The sequence below is a fragment of the Triticum urartu genome, chromosome 5A, assembly GCF_056163025.1.
Source record: "Triticum urartu cultivar PI428250 chromosome 5A, HENAU_Tu73, whole genome shotgun sequence".
NCBI lineage: Eukaryota > Viridiplantae > Streptophyta > Magnoliopsida > Poales > Poaceae > Triticum > Triticum urartu.
Genome location: NC_141877.1, coordinates 480243020 through 480265279, shown reverse-complemented (window position 1 = coordinate 480265279; position 22260 = coordinate 480243020). Strand labels below are relative to the sequence as shown.

Sequence of the window (22260 nt, the reverse complement as noted above, 5' to 3'; positions counted from 1 at the left end):
CTCTCTTTCTCTTTTTGCCTCTTTTTGCCCTTTGCACCTTCTGCCGTTATGTCTGAAATTGGGGAAATTATTGTCGATATGGACAATAATAATATCATGAAAAATTCTGATGCTCCTGCTAAATAACCCCCCATCTTACATACAAAAAAATTCCGCGCTGGTAGTGGTAATATTATTGGAAAAGGAGTTATTCAAGATTTCTTTACTTGTGTCGGTGCTTTACCTTCTATGGGTAGTTCTACCCTTCATAGAACTAGTAGTCTTGCGGACGCTATTGCCATGCTTGTAGTTGAACTTGAAAGAAAATTCATGCACATGCATCCTTGCATACAAAGGATTTTCCTAGAATTTTCTAATATTGAGCATTCTTCTATTAAGCGTGCCGCTACTATCTTTTTGGCTCATGAGTTTAGATTCATAATAAAAGAGGCCAAAGAAATCTTTGCGCATTATAGGGTGGACGCTTGCCGTCCTCCCATAGAGGCTATCCTTTTTGATCAAGAAGAAATAATGCGTTTTCAATCTCTAGACTATGTTGCTTTCAATGAAAATCTTAGAAAAAGGGCTCCTACCAATGTTTTAGTTGATAGAATTTCTGAACTTAATGATGATTTGGCCATTCGAAATAATGAACTAAGATATTCTCTTGAATATAGGCTTACAAAGTTTTGTCAAAAGAATGCTTATAATGATGAATTGGTTGTGCAATACAAAGGACCAAAGGAGGAACCTATACCTCCCAAGGTTGATCTTGGGGACTTTTGTCCCATTAAATTTAGCCCTTTTGATTACTTTTGCTTGCCTCAAAGAAAACTTGCTGCCGAACGTAGAGAATATGAAATGAGTTTTAATGATCTATCTTACTATTATGGCAATACCTAGATCTATCCTTGCTTTTTATGCCTAGCTAGGGGCGTTAAACGATAGCGCTTGTTAGGAGGCAACCACATTTTTTTATTCCTTGATTTTTGCTCCTATTTAGTAATAAATAATTTATCTAGCCTCTATTTAGGTTGTGTTTTTTGTGTTTAATTAGTATTTGTGCCAAGTAGAACCGTTGGGAAGACTTGGGGAAAGTCTTGATATCTTGTTGTAAAAAATAGAAACTTTAGCGCTCACGAGAACTGCTGCCATTTTTATTTGGAAAGTGCTATTGTAACACCCATGATGCGGCTATATCTCCCACGTGTTGGGGCACGACTTAGAGGCATAACCGCATGGTAGGCATGTCGCAAGAGAGGTAATCTTTACACATCCCATGTACTGAATAAGAAAGGGATAAAGAGCTGGCTTACAATCGCCACTTCACACAATACATAAATATGGCATTACATCATCCAGAATACAATCAAGGTCCGACTACGGAACCAAAATAAATACAACCCCAAATGCAATAGATCAAGCAACTAGCAAGCAAAGATAGAAGTGATTTCGAGGGTATGGTCATCTTGCCTGAGATCCCGCAAGGAAGAAGAACGAGTCCATGAAGAAGACAAACAGACGTAGTCAAACGAATCCTCACAAACGCGACGTTAATGGAACCAACCCGAAGAAGCAACACCGGAAAGAAGCAAACAACATGGTAAACAACCATCACATAAACATGGCATGATGCACAATCAATTATGATGCATGTCCGGTTTAATGAAGCATGGCATGGCAAAATGCACAAACAATCCTACAAATTAAGTGGAGCACAATATGCAACGAGTTGCATATTGACAGAACACCACATGACTTATTTAGCTCTCTCCCGTTTATGTACTCAAAAATATTAAATGTTTTTTAGCATGGCAAGGGGTGAAGCAAAGTAAAACTACCTATCTAGGCAAGTTTAAATGAGGCCGGAACAACAAGCAACAAGTCCAGAATATCCTCATGAGCATAATTATGGATTTGGTACTGTTCTGCCCTAAAGCATATTTTAGAGTTGTCAAACAAGCAAGATGAGTGCACCATGTTAAACTAGGCAATTTTCTACCCCATTTACATATAAAGTTTGTTAAGTTTGTAGCTACGGTTATTTAGTTACGAAATAAAGCATTTTAGCATGGCATAGGAGCAAATTAATGCAAACAACAGTTTAAACATTTTAAACATGGAGTGGCATATTATGAAACTAGACAAAATTCTAAGCATTTTACATAAATAAGTTATTTTAATCCGATGCATGGTTGTGGAGATATTAAATGCATGAAGTATGAGGGTTGTTCTGCAAAACAGCAAAACCTGGGAAAATAGATAAATTTGTCCCGAGGAAAAAAACACTATATGGGCCGAAACTGGCTATCCCAACAGGAGGGAAAAAAACAAGAGGGGCGCTGGGGAAGCTCACCCATGGGCTAAGGCCCAACGTCGGAGAGGAGGCCCAGCGGGGCGGATTTGGCGGCCCACGACGAAGCAGAGGAGGGCTCGCACGGCGACGCGGCACTTGTCCACGCTGGCGCTGGACCGGTTAACGTGGGGCGGTGCTCGAGCGCTCGAACGAGGACGCGACAGAAGGCAGGGGTCGAGCTCGCACGCAGTCAACGGCGACGACGGGGACGCCTGGGTCTCTGGCGAGCGGCGGGATGGAGCGGACGGGCGGGACCAGGCGCGGGAAGATGGATCCGGCCGGTCTTGGAGGAGATCGAGGCGCGGACGGCAGCTCGAAGCAGAGGGCGATGGTTGGAGGAGGTCGGGACGACGCGGAAGGCACAGGAGCTCGCGCTCGCTCGTGACGCCCGGGCATGAGGCAGGGCGCGAGAAGCGGCGGGTCGGGGAGGCAACCGGCGACGGATGGAGACGAGGCAGACAAAGCTCAAGGCGTTCGTCGTCTCCTGACGAACAGGAGGAGGTCGAGGCAGGGGGCCGCGGGCGCAGGAACTTGGCGCGATGGGGAGGTCCCTGGCGTCGCGCTCCGGAGTTCTGACGGTGGCAGGGTCCGGATGAGAGGGCGGCGGGGAGGCGGTTCACGGCCTGATCTGGACGGCGGGGTGAGCAGCGACAACGGCGAGCAGGGGAGGCCATGGCGTGGAGCTTGCCTCCTGCAGTGGCGCTCGACGGCGGCGGAAGGGTGACTGCACTCCGGTGGCTTGGCGGAACAAGGGGACGAGGAAGGGGCATGCATCTGTTGCTGTGGTGGCGCTCAGGAAGCAGAGGAGGCAGCGGGGCTCGGGCACGGCGTCGCTGCGGATGTGGTAGCTCGGTAGGAGGAGTAGGAAACTGCGGCGATGGGTTGGCTTGATTGGATGGAGGAGATGGATGGTTCGGTGTGGCTGGATTGGAACGGGCATGATCCCAAGGAAGGAGGGGCCTGGTAGGTTGGGGATGGATCCCGAGGGGATTTGGTGGGAGTGCGGCGGCGGGTCGGGTGGATGGGACAATGGGCTAGATTCTAGGGTTAGTCTAAAATAGGTTAGGGACTGCTTTATATATAAGGAAAGGAGGGAGTTTAGATCATCCGATCGAATCGGACGGTCTCGGATAAATAGGTTAGGGAGCCCAAATAACAAAACGGAGATGTTTTGTAGATGTTTGGGGATGATCTGGACACAACGGTAACGACTGCCCGGGTCGGGTTCGGGACAGCTTTCGGACGCGCGCGCGAGGATGGCCGCGGGCTGACGAGAGAGGTTAGGTTGGGCCTGGCGGTAGGTGATGGCCTGTGTAGACGGACTAGGGAGGAAAGAGAGGGAAAGACCGACAACAGTTTTCGGAGACCGAAAATGTCCGACGATAGACCGACTATATTGCCGCTATAGTTAAACGTTGAGGCGTCAAACGAACTCCGAATGCGATGAAACTTGGCAGGCATTCTACTGACAACACAACACCACACGCCAACTTTCAACCCATTCCAAGAACATTTTCCGACCACTTATAAAATAATATTTTTGAGGTGCCACGGGCGCGTGCAAGTGTGTCTGGGCTCAGAACGGACAACGGAAGGAACGTGGAGACCCTGACGGAAGCAAGTTTCAAAAACATGATGATGCAATGCGGATGATGACATGGCAAGATGCAACACGCAAGCGGAAGACAAGGCAACAACAACGAATAACTGGAAGACACCTGGCGCATCGGTCTCGGGGCGTCACAACACTCCACCACTACGAGAGGATCTCATGCCGAGATCTAGGATGGCACCGGAAAGAAACGGAAAAGGAAGAGAAGAGGTAAAACTAAGTTGCTTCTTTGACGAATGAGTGAAACCAAAGGACCTTGCGAGGTTGAACAAATTTGAGAAAGAATACAACGAAGGTGAACAAAGTCGAAAACCCTCCGTTAGAAAATAGGAACAAGGAACATTACTAGAACCTTGTGGTTGAAGACATGAGAAAAGGGTTGCAATGGGCAAGAAGTACATGCAAGCACTCCGGATGAAACGAGATGTACAAGGAATGATAAGGATCAATTACGACAACACTCCGGTTAGAAATTGAAGGTAAATAATATGAGATAGGCAAAATGAAAGCACTTGGACGAGACTCCGGTTAGAAGAGGAATGATAGACACAACACACCGGTTAAAACAAGATAGAGAAGGAATAAGAATGATATAATTTGGGCAGCACTCCGACTGTAAATGGTAGGAATTGAACATGGATTGACAAGATGAGAGGATACTTGATAAAATCAACAACACACTGCCTCCGGAGCTATTGAAAAAATGGCACAAGAGGTAAGAAAGATTTCAGACAGCACTCCGGTAGAGAAGGGAGGCAAAACTTGATAAGATGGAAGAACTTGAAAAGAGGACACGACACTCCGGTTAAATGGATAAGCAAAAGAAAGAACATGATCTTCACAAAACTAGATGATGAGTGAAGAGAGCAACATCACAATGCCTCCGGAAGGAAGAATAGAAGATATATCATTGGAATAACAAAATGGAGAAGAAAATGCCAACTTCTGCCACAAATGAGCTTGAAGAAGCATCTTTAGGAGAAGGGTCGAACGGAGTTGTTGGAAAACCAACAACAAAAGATATGATTTCCAATGGTCTTAAGGAAAACATCCCCAAATTATGAGGTGAAGACCATCCACTAACGAAATCAATCAGTTGGATTGAGATCAACAAGGAGATGAAAACTCCTTCATCGAGATGAGAAGCGGAAATTGGATCATAGATAAGCACCATAATGGCAACATTCCCAATGGAAGGCTTTAGGTGAAATCTATACCCAGATAACTCTAGTGAAGAGATTGATGGATTTAAATATGTCACTCTTTGAAAACTTGTGAATCATGAAACATGAAGGGAAATTTTCAAGAAAGACATAACACCACCTGAAAAAGATAAGATAGAAAGAATTTCACTTCGGAATGCAAGATGAAGAATACTTGAGCTCCTTTGAAAAGAATCTCGATCAACACTTCGAGAAGGAATTAAATCCTTGATGAACCATGTAGAGTCTCCATGAAGAACTCCGGTAAACAAGGATGATAGAAAGAAAGAGAAGTTGAAAACACAAGGTGAAACCTTGCAATGATTTAGATGGATCTTTGTGGTGATATAGTTGAGAGATCTTGGAACTTCGGGAAAAGTATGTAGCACTTGAACCGAGAATTTTACTCATCGTGAACAAACTCCGGAAGAAAGAATCCATCATTTGGATGAAGCAAGAATAAGAATTATGTTATGCGTATCCTTCACCAATTTAAATTGATGATAAGCAACAGATTTGACAAACTACTTATTCTCGCAGAACGGATTAAGATAGATATGGCGCAAACATGGGAAGGTCTTCAACGAACCAGCGGTAAGATTTGGAAACAATGAATGAATTGATATGATAAATGAAGGGAGAGGAATCTTGGAAGAACCACCATAAGAATTGAAAATGAACGTAGAAAAGATAAAGAAACACCGGGAAGGATTAGCAAATGAACGAAGATGCTTGCTAGGATTTAAATACATGAGAACGAAGAGATCATGAACTGATTAGAGGATATTTGAACGATGCACCGGTAAGATTTAGAGAATGAGAGCTGAAAGCTGAGAATGAATAATTCTGAGATGACGGGCTCCGGAGAAACAGACTGAAAAGGCTCTTGAATTGCTTTGGATGGGTGAAAAGAATTCTCACAACTGAAAACAATTTTGAGAGGATGGCATCAATCTAGGACCACGCATCTCTGAGAGAATGAACCAAGATTTGAGAGAAACTCTTCTTCGGTCTTCAAATGTTGAGAATGATGATGATATACACCACCATGAATTGTTGAGATACTCCAGGATGGAAATTAGAAAGGTTGAACCAGCGATGATAGAATTTGAAAGATCTTGGAGAAACCAACTGACTGATGATAATTCATTCTTACGTCAAATTTCGAAAAGAATTTGAGAGTAACTCCGGGAAGATTAGAAGAGTCAGGTAAGATCCTGGGAAAAGACCTGTGGGTTAGGGCCCACTCAAGAGAAACACCGTTGAACAATTTAAAAGAGAGCATGCGCCGATTGAATTAAATGACTTGAATGAGATTACAACCTCGAAAGAATTTGAGAGAATTGAGAATGGAAACTTGAATCTTCTGAGATATCTTCAGGACACCGGAACAAATGAATAGCGAGAGGTGAATAAATAAGAAAGTCTTCGATAAGAATTTCCAACATGGAAAGCATGTGAACCAATGAAAAAGATATGATCAACACCGAAAGCTTGATTTGAATCCACCAGAGAATAAAACAAATGTAGAGTGACGAACTTGAAGCTCCGTTAGAATCTTCCTGAGAATCACCGGATAAGAACATTGACAGAAAGGAATGGAGAGACTTCCCATCAGTAAAAGGGTACTTCAAAAAGAAATCTGAGTCCTCGAAGAAACAAAATGGTGGGAGGGTGGGAAAACAAAGGCAATTTGGGATGGATGAAACAAACAACATTGAGAAGACGAGTTGATCTTGTCGATGTTGAAAAAGATCGGATCCACTTGAAGAGAGACACACCGGTTCAGAAGAAATTGAGATAGCAAACTCGAAGATCAAGAAGGATTTGTATTCACATAGGAATATGAGAACACCGCTTAGGGAAGGTATGGAATCAACATTTGACTTCGAAACAACTCGAATACCACAACTGAAAAACAAAACAAAGGATTTGGCTTGCAAAATAAGCCAGAACAAACATATGATAGAGATTTCATTCGAAGTTTTCGTGGTGGGGCCCACATAGGCTCGATCGTACAACACCATCATGTACAAGGCAGTGCACATGACATACGAAGCGTCCCTGAGTTAGCATAGCCAAGGACTCTTTAAGACACAATGAGACCACTGTAAAACCAACCGTGGATAGCCGGACCACTAGATGTCGAACCCCAATCTCATATCATGCATCTGTCGGAAAGATATCCTAGGAGCTACTTGAATTCCCACTTATAAACTCCCGAAACTTTCTGGTTATGCAATCAGGTGTTGGGGATACAGGGGAAGCATAATATCTCACCCAAAACTAGCAAATCCTACATCCAGCTGTATCCATCCTTCAACACATAACCAAGAAACCTTCGGAAATCATTTACCTCAACCTTCGAAAACCATCCATTATATGAGTTATGGCAATACTCCCGAACTTCCGCCCCAGTACTGGGTGGCGTCGAGGTTATCTCACCAACAACTGCATAAAGGAGATTTTCGATGTCGGCGAAACTCAGATATTCCAGAACCGCAACGATAAAATTGTGACGACAACACCTCAGAGCTCAACTTCCCGGGACACTGCCACAACCCCTAAATGTCAGGAGGCACCAAGAACAATGTTCTCGTCACAAAACCATCAGAACGATTCCAAGACACCCGCGTGATCCTAATTTTTTTCATGAAATTTGAGAAGAGAAGAGTCAAAACTCTACGTCAGGAGGCCTCACCAGAGCGACGAAGGGACTGAGGAGTAAAAAGAATCCTACTCTCCGATATATATAATCCTAAAAGACTCAAAACATTTTTCTAGACTCAACAACGCCAGCGATTCGATCAAGAAGGGGGCTCCTAAGTCGGGCAAGGCTCTGATTACCAACTTGTAACACCCACGATGCGGCTATATCTCCCACGTGTCGGGGCACGACTTAGAGGCATAACCGCATGGTAGGCATGTCGCAAGAGGGGTAATCTTTACACATCCCATGTACTGAATAAGAAAGGGATAAAGAGCTGGCTTACAACCGCCACTTCACACAATACATAAATATAGCATTACATCATCCAGAATACAATCAAGGTCCGACTACAGAACCAAAATAAAGACAACCCCAAATGCAATAGATCGAGCAACTAGCAAGCAAATATAGAAGTGATTTCGAGGGTATGGTCATCTTGCCTGAGATCCCACAAAGAAGAAGAACGAGTCCATGAAGAAGACAAACGGATGTGGTCGAACGAATCCTCACAAACGCGATGTTAACGGAACCAACCCGAAGAAGCAACACCGGAAAGAAGCAAACAACATGGTAAACAACCATCACATAAACATGGCATGATGCACAATCAAGTATGATGCATGTACAGTTTAATGAAGCATGGCATGGCAAAATGCACAAACAATCCTACAAATTAAGTGGAGCACAATATGCAACGAGTTGCATATTGACAGAACACCACATGACTTATTTAGTCTCTCCCGTTTATGTACTCAACAATATTAAATGTTGTTTAGCATGGCAAGGGGTGAAGCAAAGTAAAACTACATATCTAGGCAAGTTTAAATGAGGCCGGAACAACAAGCAACAAGTCCGGAATATCCTCATGAGCATAATTATGGATTTGGTACTGTTCTGCCCTAAAGCATATTTTAGAGCTGTTAAACATGCAAGATGAGTGCACCATGTTAAACTAGGCAATTTTCCACCCCATTTACATATAAAGTTTGTTAAGTTTGGAGCTACGGTTATTTAGTTATGAAATAAAGCATTTTAGCATGGCATAGGAGCAAATTAATGCAAACATCAGTTTAAACATTTTAACATGGATGAAAGTGGCATATTATGAAACTAGACAAAATTCTAAGCATTTTACATATATAAGTTATTTTAATCCGATGCATGGTTGTGGAGATATTAAATGCATGAAGTATGAGGGTTGTTCTGCAAAACAGCAAAACCTGGGAAAATAGCTAAATTCGTCCCGAGGAAAAAAACACTACATGGGCCGAAACTGGCTAGCCCAACAGGAGGGAAAAAAACAAGAGGGGCGCTGGGGCATCTCACCCATGGGCTAAGGCCCAGCGTCGGAGATGAGGCCCAGCGGGGCGGATCTGGCGGCCCACGGCGAAGCAGAGGAGGGCTCGCACGGCGACGCGACACTTTTCCACGCTGGCGCTGGACCGGTCAATGTGGGGCAGTGCTCGAGCGCTCGAACGTGGACGCGACAGAAGGCAGGGGTCGAGCTCGCACGCAGTCAACGACGACGACGGGGGCGCCTGGGTCTCCGGCGAGCGGCGGGATGGATCGGACGGGCGGGCCCAGGCGCGGGAAGATGGATCCGGCAGGTCTTGGAGGAGATCAAGGCGCGGACGGCAGCTCGAAGCAGAGGGCGATGGTTGGAGGAGGTCGGGACGATGCGGAAGGCACAGGAGCTCGTGCTCGCTCACGACGCTCGGGCGTGAGGCAGGGCGCGAGAAGCGGCAGGTCGGGGAGGCAATCGACGACGGATGGAGACGGGCAAAGCTCGAGGCGCTCGTCGTCTCCTAACAAACAGGAGGCGGTCGAGGCAGGCGGCCACGGTCGCAGGAACTTGGCGCGACGGGGAGGTCCCTGGCGTCGCGCTCCGAAGTTCTGACGGTGGCAGGGTCCGGACGAGAGGGCGGCGGGGAGGCGGTTCCCGGCCTGATCTGGACGGCGGGGCGAGCAGCGGAAACGGTGAGCAGGGGAGGCCATGGCGTGGAGCTTGCCTCCTGAAGTGGCGCTCGACGGCGGCGGAAGGGCGACTGCGCTCCGGTGGCTTGGCGGAACAAGGGGACGAGGAAGGAGTCTGCATCTGTTGCTGCGGTGGCGCTCAGGAAGCAGAGGAGGCAGCGGGGCTCGGGCACGGCGTCACTGCGGACGTGGTAGCTCGGCAGGAGGAGTAGGAGACTACGGCGATGGGTTGGCTTGATTGGATGGAGGAGATGGATGGTTCGGTGTGGCTGGATTGGATCGGGCATGATCCTAAGGAAGGAGGAGCCTGGTAGGTTGGGGATGGATCCCGAGGGGATTTGGTGGGAGTGCGTGTAGCGACCAGACCTCAAACGGTCCAATCTCTGTGCTCAGGTGTCATCCTTGGATCAGTAATGCTGACACCACACAGTACTTGAAGGATTTATAACAGAGTAGCAATCACACACTTATTACATCGAGTGTCTCAAAAGAGAACTTATTACAATAAATATGGCTTAAGGCCATCTAATAACGATAACAGCGGAAGGCTTGAAAGATAAGTGAGTCCATCAACTCCAACGGCATCACTGAGGATAGAACCACGACCTAAAGACACCTTAATCGTCGTCTGAAAAGTCTGCAATATTAACGTTGCAGCCCGAAACGGGTCAGCACATGGAATATGCTGGCAAAATAACACATAGAGAGTAATGGAATGAAATAGGCTATTCTATATGCATATTTGGCTGGTGGAAAGCTCTATGGTTACAGTTTTTCATAAAGCCAAATTTTCCCTACTGCAAAGGAATACATTTTATTTAACTATCATGGTAGTTATTAAACATTGAGAATGGACAACATTCTCAATCCCAATTAAGCATCATCATTAAACAAAACCCAAAAAAATTAATTTTAGAGTAACATGTTGAGATTCACATGATAATCCAGGTACTAGATACTCAAGATGTCCATAACCGGGGACACGGCTAATCATGATTAGTTTATACACTTTGAAGAGGTTTGCGCACTTTTCCCCACAAGACTCGATCGCCTCCGTTTGGTTTCTCGCACTACATGGTGTTTGAGAAAACGGATGACCGAGACATAGTCTTTCAGAAGCGCTAGCACCTTACGATCGGGTAGACCATTACACCTACTTTCCCCTACATCTGTTAGTCTACCACTGTAAGAGTTCGCACAACTTAATCAACTATGCTAGAGCCCATAATATCTTGTGGCTGCACACGGAAGTTTCTAGCATGAAAAATCTCATGATCCCTTTGAGCCTGGGTGGCGGTCCATAAATAAAACAGGCAATCGCTGGAATACCCAGGTGCCTCAATCCACCCAGATGTGTATTTAAGTTGCCACCTTAAGTAAACCATTAATTAACAATCTCACATCTGTCATGGATACACTGACCCAATCCACGTCTACTAGCATAGCACGGCATAATAAGCAAATGCAAAAGTAACTCCCAAAGGTTTGATAATAACAGGTAGGTACTACCTCAACTACTTCCCAAACCCACAATTTAATTAGATCCTGATCATGCAATGTGTGAGGGTTGATCTAATGCAATAAAACTGGGTAGAGGGAAAACATGATCAAAGTGTTACTTGCCTTGCCGATGATCCGGGAAACCTAGCGATTCGAAGTAGCAAGCGGCGCACTCCGGGTATTCTATCGCAAACAAACAAGCATACAATAAGTACTCAACTAATGCACAGGTAAAACTCCAATAAGAGATCTAACCAGAAAGTTCAACTTAAGAACTCCAGTTGGCAAAAAGAATCAAAACGAACGAAGCAACGAAAGACAAACGGCAAAAGAAACAGGCTTCGTTTACTATTCTGGATCTAGGGAAATTTTTACAGTGGCAAAAAATTGTTTGAGTTGGTTAAACGGAAAGAGGGTTTCGAGATGAAACTCCAGGCGCTTGAATCGCCTGATTCTGATAAACGAGCGAAAAGTTAGACTGAAACGAAAATTGGATCAGGAATCACGATCAGAAAAATCGCGGATTTAATCCGAGAAAAAGAAAAACGACGAACATTCGTTAAAATGAACGAACGGACGAACGCGCGCTAAATAAATAAACTGGAAAAACTGATCTATTTAAAAAAACCGAAACAAAAAAGGCAAACAAAACCGACGGAAAACTGATCGGTTTTAAAAAAGACCGGCGGCGGAAACTACCTCCGGCAGCGGTCCGACGAGGCGGCGCGGCGGCGGTCCGGCGGCGGCGGGGCGGGGCGGCTTGGGGCTGGCCTCGGGCCTCGGGGCGCTATAAGAAGGCCCGGCCAGGCGGAGTCCTGGCCGGTTACGGCCCAAGGTCAGTTCAGACTGTTTTTTTTAAATAATTACGCTCGGAGAAAAAACAAAAGGAATACTAAAAAGACTCTAAAAATCCCGAAATAAATTTTCCCCGGCTTCTAAAATCAAGCCGCACCGGATGAACATTTATTTGGGGCCTAAATGCAATTTTGAAAAACGTGCATTTTTCCTAAATTCAAATAAAAATAGCAAATAAAACCAAAATAAAATCTTATTTGATTTTTTATTAAATCCTCAATATTTCTTTATTTTGGGAAAGTCATTTTATTCCCTCTCCCATATTTTTGTAAGAGAAATAATTGAAGCTAAAATAAATAAAATCAAATGATCCTATTTTCAAAATTTAAGAAAACTCAAATATGAAAATAACGAAATCCCCAACTCTCTCCGAGGGTCCTTGAGTTGCGGGAAATTTCTAGGATCAACCAAAATGCAATAAAATATGATATGCAATGATGATCTAGTGTATAACATTCCAAATTGAAAATTTGTGATGTTTCAGTGCGGCGGCGGGTCAGGTGGATGGGACAATGGGCTAGATTCTAGGGTTAGTCTAAAATAGGTTAGGGGGTGCTTTATATATAAGGAAAGGAGGGAGTTTAGATCATCCGATCGAAATCGGACGGTCTTGGATAAATAGGTTAGGGAGCCCAAATAACAAAACAGAGATGTTTTGTAGATGTTGGGGGATGATCCGGACACAACGGTAACGACTACCCGGGTCGGGTCCGTGACAGCTTTCGGACGCGCGCGCGAGGAGGGCCGCGGGCTGACGAGAGAGGTTAGGTTGGGCCTGGCGGTAGGTGATGGCCTGTGTCGACGAACTAGGGAGGAAAGAGAGGGAAAGCCCGACAACAGTTTTCGGAGACCGAAAACGTCCGACGATAGACCGACTATATTGCCGCTATAGTTAAACGTTGGGGCGTCAAACAAACTCCGAATGTGATGAAACTTGGCAGGCGTTCTACTGACAACATAACAACACCGCACGCCAACTTTCAACCCATTCCGAGAACATTTTCCGACCACTTATAAAATAATATTTCGGAGGTGCCACGGGCGCGTGCAAGTGTGTCTGGGCTCAGAACGGACAACGGAAGGAACAGGGAGACCCTGACGGAAGCAAGTTTCAAAAACATGATGATGCAATGCGGATGATGACACGGCAAGATGCAACACACAAGCGGAAGACAAGGCAACAACAACGAATAACTGGAAGACACCTGGCGCATCGGTCTTGGGGCGTCATAGCTATTTAGTTAATTCTTTTTGCAGATGATTAATAGTTAAATTCCTCACGTCCAAAAATTTATTTTAGAATTTTTGGGGTTCCAGATCTTGCGCTAGATACAGATTACTACAGACTGTTCTGTTTTTGACAGATTCTGTTTTTCGTGTGTTGTTTGCTTATTTTGATGAATCTATGGCTAGTAAAATAGTTTATAAACCATAGAGAAGTTGGAATACAGTAGGTTTAACACCAATATAAATAAAGAATGAGTTCATGACAGTACCTTGAAGTGGTCTTTTGTTTTCTCTCGCTAACGGAGCTCACGAGATTTTCTACTTTAAGTTTTGTGTTGTGAAGTTTTCAAGTTTTGGGTAAAGATTTGATGGATTATGGAACAAGGAGTGGCAAGAGCCTAAGCTTGGGGATGCCCATGGCGCCCCAAGATAATCTAAGGACACCTAAAAGCCAAAGCTTGGGGATGCCCCGAAAGGCATCCCCTCTTGTCGTCTACTTCTATCGGTAACTTTACTTGGAGCTATATTTTTATTCACTACATGATATGTGTTTTGCTTGGAGTGTCTTGTATGATTTGAGTCTTTGCTTTTTGGTTTACCACAATCATCCTTGCTGTAAACACCTTTTTAGAGAGCCATACATGATTTGGAATTTGTTAGAATACTTGATACGTCTCCATCGTATCTATATTTTTTGATTGTTCCATGCCAATATTATTCAACTTTCATATACTTTTTGGCAACTTTTCATATTATTTTTGGGACTAACATATTGATCCAGTGCCCAGTGCCAGTTCCTGTCTGTTGCATGTTTTTGGTTTCACAGAATATCCATATCAAACGGAGTCCAAACGGGATAAAAACGGACGGAGCTTATTTTTGGAAAATATGGAAAATTCGGAAGGAAAATCAACGCGAACCAGTGCCCGAGGTGGTCACGAGGCAGGGGGCGCGACCCCCTAGGGCGCGCCCCTACCCTCGTGAGCCCACCGTAAGGCGGTTGACGCTCTTCTTTTGCCACAAGAAAGCTAATATTCGGGAAAAAATCACGGCGAAGGTTTCAGGCCAATCGGAGTTACGGATCTCCATATATATATGAAACGGTGAAACAGAGCCAGAACAGAACGCAGAAACAGAGAGAGACAGAGAGACATATCCAATTTTGGAGGGGCTCTCGCCCCTCCCGTGGCATGGAGGCCATGGACCAGAGGGGAAACCCTTCTCCCATCTAGGGAGAAGGTCAAGGAAGAAGAAGAAGGAGGGGGAGAGAGTGCCACCGGGGGCCATCATCATCACCGCGATCTACACCAACACCTCCGCCATCTTCACCAACATCTCCATCACCTTACCCCCTCTATCTACAGTGGTCCACTCTCCCGCAACCCGCTGTTCCCTCTACTTGAACATGGTGCTTTATGCTTCATATTATTATCCAATGATGTGTTGCCATCCTATGATGTCTGAGTAGATTTTCGTTGTCCTATCGGTGGTTGATGAATTGCTATGATTGATTTAATTTGCTTGTGGTTATGTTGCTGTCCTTTGGTGCCCATCATATGATTGCGCGCATGGATCACACCCTAGGGTTAGTTGTATGTTGATAGGACTACGTATTGGATGGCAAGAGTGACAGAAGCTTCAACCTAGCATAGAAATTGATGCATACGGGATTGAAGGGGGACCAATATATCTTAATGCTATGGTTGGGTTTTACCTTAATGAACATTTGTAGTTGCGGATGCTTGCTAATTGTTCCAATCATAAGTGCATAGAATTCCAAGTCAGGGATGACATGCTAGCAGTGGCCTCTCCCACATAATACTTGCTATCGGTCTAGTAAGGTAGTCAATTGCTTAGGGACAATTTCGCAACTCCTACCACCACTTTTCCACACTCGCTATATTTACTTTATTGTTTCTTAACCTAAACAGCCCCTACCTTTTATTTACTTGCTCTTTATTATCTTGCAAACCTATCCAACAACACCTACAAAGTACTTCTAGTTTCATACTTGTTCTAGGTAAAGCGAACATCAAGCGTGCGTAGAGTTGTATCGGTGGTCGATAGAACTTAAGGGAATATTTGTTCTACCTTTAGCTCCTCGTTGGGTTCGACACTCTTACTTATCGAAAACTGTTGTGATCCCCTATACTTGTGGGTTATCAAGACCTTTTTCTGGCGCCGTTGCCGGGGAGCAATAGCGTGGGGTGAATATTCTCGTGTGTGCTTGTTTGATTTATCACTAAGTAATTTTTATTTGCTGTTCTTAGTTGTTCTTTATCTTTAGTTATGGATATGGAACACGAAATACCAAAAAGATTAGGTGTACTTGCTACTCATGGAGATGGGGAACCTCCTAAAACCCTCGATGCTGGTTATGTGAAAAATATTATGTACTACTTTAATAATCCTGAGAAAACCCCATTCAATTATGTAATGGGAGTAACGTTGGATCAACGTGAATACTTTAGGGATTATCGCTTGACACAAAAATGGAAACTTTTATGGGATCAAATTTATATATTGAAGTGGTATGCTAGACAACTATGCTCGGAATATGATTATACTTGTTGCTCTAGGATGAATTCTCCACATCTCCCCTTTTCATGCAAATTTAATGATAATGAAACATTGGCTTCTTATGCTAGAGGTATATATGATTACTATGATGTGGGACAAATAGAAGAATTTGTTGCTTTTATGGGTGCTTATGAAATTGAATCTATGTTTAAAGAGTTTGATGATATTGATGATGCTTGTTATAGATCTGAAAATTTAGCTATCCTCAAATATTGCTATGAGAATTATGAATACAATTATGAAATTAATGCACTTATTAAGAAAGTCTCCGCTGTCCAAGAAGAGACTAATATTTTGCAGGAATCTATGGAAGAAGAAGTTGATGACACTGTGAGCTCATTGGATGAAAAAGATGAGGAGGAGAGTGAAGAACAAAAGGAGGAAGAGCAGATTGATCACCCGTGCTGACCTTCTAATGAGAGTAACTCTTCAACTCATACATTGTTTAATTCCCCTTCGTGCTTACCGAAGGATGATTGCTATGATGACTGTTATGATCCCTATGATTCTTTTGAAATATCCCTTTTTGATGATGCTTGCTATGCTTATGGCCAAGATGCCAATATGAATTATGCTTATGGAGATGAACTTGCTATAGTTCCTTATGTTAAACATGAAATTGTTGCTATTGCACCCACGCATGATAGTCCTATTATCTTTTTGAATTCTCCCGATTATTCTATATCGGAGAAGTTTGCACTTATTAAGGATTATATTGATGGGTTGCCTTTTACCGTTGCTGTCTGTGTCAAAACCGGTGGATCTCGGGTAGGGGGTCCCGAACTGTGCGTCTAGGCCGGATGGTAACAGGAGGCAAGGGACACGAAGTTTTACCCAGGTTCGGGCCCTCTTGATGGAGGTAGAACCCTACGTCCTGCTTGATTAATATTGATGATATGGGTAGTACAAGAGTAGATCTATCACGAGATTGGAGAGGCTAAACCCTAGAAGCTAGCCTATGGTATGATTGTTGTTCTGTATGTTATCCTACGTACTAAAACCCTCCGGTTTATATAGACACCGGAGAGGGTTAGGGTTACACAAAGTCGGTTACAATGGTAGGAGATCTACATATCCGTATCGCCAAGCTTGCCTTCCACGCCAAGGAAAGTCCCTTCCGAACACAGGACAAAGTCTTCAATATTGTATCTTCATAGTCCAGGAGTCCGGCTGAAGGTATAGTCCGGCCATCCGGACACCCCCTAATCCAGGACTCCCTTAGTAGCCCCTGAACCAGGCTTCGATGACGACGAGTCCGGCGCGCAGATTGTCTTCGGCATTGCAAGGCGGGTTCCTCCTCCAAGTACTTCATAGAAGATTTTGAACACAATGATAGTGTCCGGCTCTGCAAAATAAGTTTCCACATATTGCCATAGAGATAATAATATTTACACAAATCTAATCTGCTGACATATTCCATAGTGTGACATCGCACCATGGCCAAGCCTTTATTCGAATCGTTTTATTGTCCCACCTCAGCGTGTCATGCGAGGCGGTTTCCTTGGCACGTCTTGTTAAAGCAGAGATCGTGTCCCCTTATTCCGGGATTCTCATCAATACGGGCGTGGGTAACCCAACCGCTTCTAGGACTCCTAGACTATAGGCAAGTCCAAACGGCCACGGAGAGGACGCTTGATATTCACCCTATTTATAAAAGGACAAGACTTTTACTTTTTTCCCTCCCGTGCTCAATCGAATCCTTCCCCCACCTCAAGCTCAAACACCCAAAGTTCAGGTCAGGTGCTCCGAACCTTCAATCATGTCCGGATCTAGCCTTCAAGGCCGATGGGTGCCTTCCTCCGTCACGGAAGAAGACATCAAAAAGTTGAGGGAGGCTAGATATCTGACCGCCGAGGTTTTGCATCGGCTGCCTACCCGAGAGCAGGCCATCCCCTTCCCCGAACCCAACGAGAATGTCGTGTTCGTCTCCCACTTCCTCCGAGGTCTAGGCCTTGCTCTGGATCCTTTCGTCAGGGGTTTGATGTTTTATTACGGGCTAGATTTCCATGATCTAGCTCCGGATTCCTTTCTTCATATCACAACATTTATTGTCGTGTGTGAGGCCTTCCTCCGGGTTACCCCTCACTTTGGCCTGTGGCTCAAGACCTTTGAAGTAAAGCCGAAGATGATTGAGGGGCAACATGCAGCGTGTGGAGGTGCCTCAATATGCAAGATGACAGGAGCTCCATGGCCCAAAGATTCCATTCCAGAGGTGTCTGAATTGTGGCAACAGGAGTGGTTCTACATCACGTCTCCTAGAAGTGCCAAGTGGGCGGCCTCCCCCGTTTTCCGCTCGGGTCCTCCACCACAACTGATGTCATGGATCAGCAGAGGTCTGAGCTGGGGTCCAGCCAAGGACGTGCCTATACTGCAAAGCCGCATTCGAGATCTCTTCAATGGAGATTTTAGTTTGGTTGCGGTAATACAAGTTATGCTGGTTCGTCAAGTCCAGCCTTGCAAACGCCGGCCCCTTCGCTTGTGGGAGCTCAATCCCGAGGGACCGCGTGTCATTCAAAATTTCCTCGGCCTGACGCACGAGGAGATGTACAAGTCATTCTTCGGACCTCAGGCAGAGTGTCCGGAAATCACCGAGGACGTGGGCCTGCGCAGTAACCGCGCCGCCGAACAGGTAAGGAATCTTCCGGCCGAACATACTATCTCTCATTTGTTATGAAGTTATTTTTGAGAGTTCACTTTTTGACCAGGACTGGCTAACAAAGGCGAAATTGATTTGGTGTTCGGCCCCCCTCCCTGAGGGTTTGGAGAATCCGGTATTGGAAAAGATGCTCCAGGTCGCACCTTGCCCGGAGCCCTTGAAGGAAGATACTAGGGAGGAAAATACGGGCGGACGCGGGCCCCCAACGCTGCCCATTCTAACCGAGGGAGTGAGCGTCTCCATGAAGGAAGACGACCGGAGGAGGAAAAGGACTGCGCCCGGGGATTCGGAAGCCGAAGCTTCCAAACGGGAGAAGAAGTCTCCCACAGAGGGTCCTACCTTGGGGGGTGCTTCTACCGCACAAAGTCCGCGGGGGGATCAATTCTCCAGCGAGTCGTAAGTGACCCGACATACTTTAATAGTACAGGCATGCCATCTTTTTCTTCTGAGAAAACAACCACCGCATATATCTTTGCAGTTCGGGCCTTAGCCCCTCTCAAATGAGCTCGTCTTCGGGGGATCTTCTTCCAGAGATGATGGAGAGCGAAACACCTCCTCCGGACTCCTCCGCTCCGGAAGCGGGCGACCCTGAAGTGTCGTCGCGGAGGGCCTCTCCGAGTCCAGTGAGGCCAGAAGATAATCCCATTGACCCCCGAAGCTCTCAGTGTCCGGCTCCCGAAGAGAGCGGAAAAAAGAGTCCGGCACCGTCTGGTGTGCTATCGGATGTTCTGAGGGAGTTGGTGGGGCGAGCGGCCATCTCAGATGAACACCGTGTGCTGATGAATACGGTGATGGAGAGAATCTCGTCCGCCGAAAGCGGATTGCATGAAGCTTTTATGAGTCTACTGACAGGCTTTGAGGTACGTAAAATAATGTATGATAGTCCTGCACATGCTAGGTGTGCCCTGTGTAGATAGTAGCCCTTGAGACTCTGGTTGTCGTCGGAAACAACGACGAACAGAGGATCATATTCCTAGGTAATAACCATACTGCCTCTATGTGCAGGTGATGGAAGCTCCGGTGGCTAGCCGGACTAGCGAGTTTGCCCATTTAAAACGGCAGTTGGATGCGGCAGACGCCGACATCGAGCTTGTTAACAAAAGGCTTGACGAGGCACAGGGTAAGTGTCATTATCTGGTAAACGCCACATAGTAAAAGCAGCATGATGCCAGTATCTTTAATATGTTGTGACTGCAGATGGAGCTGCCACTGTTGAAGCCTTGCCGGCAGAACTTGCCCGAGCCAAGGAACAAGCGAGGATTGGTAATGCAGCTGCTTTGAAGGCGGCCGAAGAGTTGAAGGCCGAGAAGGCCGCGCATGGCGAGAGCCGAGATAAGATGACCAAGATGGCCATAGAATTAAAAGCTGCTGCCGTCCGTTGCCAGGTTCTTGAAAAGGAAAACCTAGCGAAGGCATCGGACCTTGAGAAGGCTGCTGCGACGAGAAAAGACATCCGCTCTACTATGAGGGCGAAGAAGGAGGAGCTGCGGGAAGCCGGGGATATTGTAGCTGGGAAATCCTTTATGTTGCGGAGGAAGTTCGGAGATCCACGGTATGCCCCTCTGGATCGGCTGTGGAGTTCGGAGGATGTGTATATGGATTTGGCGGCGAACGCTGCCGATGCGGCCAAGTACTTCCAGGGTCAGATGGACCGTGAAGTAGACCAGCTGTTTTGGAGACAATTCCATTCTCCCGAACGTCCGCTTTCATTGACTGACCAATTAGCCGAATGGGCCAAACTGAATAGGTTGTCCGGACTCGCCACGAGGTCTGTTGTGGATCAGCTATGGCCAGAAAGGCCAAAACCGAACAGCTATTTCAGCTTGGTGCAGCAGTTCCTTGACGTGGTGCCGCGCATTAATGCGATGAAGAGGTCGGCGTGCATAGAGGGCTCACGGATGGCCTTTGCCCGCGTTAAAGCGTACTGGGCGGAGATGGATGCTACCACTGTTGCAGCGCGGGATTCGGCCATAGGTCGAATGGCTGCTGAGCACTACTTTGAAGAAGTTCTTGAGGGTGCTCGTTTGATAGAGACCCAGTGCTCAAAAATATTATGTTTGAGTGACATGTAATCTCATTGTAAGCGAAATGCTTTTATAAATTTTATAAGGCTATTTTTATACTTTTGCCTGAAAGTAATATGATGCCTCCTGGGCGGCCGTTTATGTATACATGTGTATAACCTGAAAGATTGCAGCCGTCGGCTTCAACCCCCACGCATATAATGCGGAGGTGCTCGCAAAAAACATGCGTTCACACTTAACCCAACGTCTTGGTCTTATTAAGGAGGTGATAGCGGAGCGAGCGAGGCAACCGGACTATAATGCTTTAGCACTTTCACTTAGCCATAGGAGTTTGACAGTGGGGCTACTAGATAGCCCCTGGTGGCTCCGCACTCTCCCGATCCCGGGGTGCGTACATGCCTGGCCGGAAAACGGCCCTTCGTTAGGCAGAGGAATTCTAACATTCCAACAGGTCATCGAGTGGTTGACCAGTCTCACGCTATATCATGACAGTCAGTTTTCGGCTTTCTCTACTGAGGTGCTCGTCCAGATGAACCAGGGCACAATCGCAGTAGTTCTCCTGGTGCTACCTTAGTCGGTAAGGTGGAACATAAGGCACCAAAACACAGGAGCCGGGCAAACCCAACATTTGACCAAAGACAACGATTCGGAGCTGATGCATATAGGGCCAAACTCGCGACGCCGAACACTCCCTAAGGAATTCGGTCTTTGTGGTATAAACCGGGCCTAAATAATGGCCTTTGTAAGAAGCCCCTTGTGTCCAGGTATGTGCATTGTTCTGGCGTGGCCACATGCCAAGACGTCAGCATCCTTCTCAATGGTGGATATGTATCAACAAGAGACAGTAAAAAAGGTTTACACAGGGTCTTAATCTAAAAAGAATCCTTGGAGCGGGTCCCTGCTGCACGTCTGCGCCTGTGTCTCCGTTGTGCCGTATCCTGGACGGGTGTAGCACGATGATCGTCTGTAAAAGAGAGGAATTTAGGTGAAAAAGTTGTCGTGCAAAAGGATAGTTTTTAAAGAAACCATGTATAATTCAAGATGAGAAAAAATTGCCACTTGTCTGCGCGCGTTGAGCCCCTTGTATTGACAAATAGGGGTGCGACCATTTATTCGGTATAAATAGTGGCGCCAGACTTGATTAGTTGTGTCTGAGGTCTTGACGACCTATTGGATGCTTTCGCTGGTCCGGGCGCCTTTAGTGTGCGGCTGCCAGGGCAGCCGCACTCTCTTCGGTGCGCAGAGATCACTTGATATTTCCGTTCACTGAAATGATGCCACGTGGACCGTGCATCTTGAGTGTGAGGGAGGCGTAGTGTGGTATTGCATTAAAGCGAGCGAAAGCTTCGCGTCCGAGCAGTGCTTGATAGCCATTTTGGAACGGAGCGATGTGGAAGGTTAAATGCTCGCGACGGAAGTTATCGGGGGAGCCGAATATAACTTGTAGTAGGAGGGAGCCCATACAACGAGCCCCTGGGCCTGGCGTTACTCCTTTAAAGGTAGTATTGCTATGGCAAATTTTTGTTGGGTCTAACCCCATCCCGCGGATTGTATCCTGATATATTAGGTTTAGATTGCTGCCACC

At 45.8% G+C, this 22260-nt stretch overlaps 2 pseudogenes; both read right to left on the bottom strand.

Moving 5' to 3' along the window:
- Positions 1-1271: 1271 nt before the first annotated feature.
- Positions 1272-3369, bottom strand: LOC147972119 (uncharacterized; annotated as a pseudogene).
- Positions 3370-9035: 5666 nt separating this feature from the next.
- On the bottom strand, positions 9036-10120 carry LOC147972118 (uncharacterized; annotated as a pseudogene).
- Between the last annotated feature and the right edge of the window lie 12140 nt (positions 10121-22260).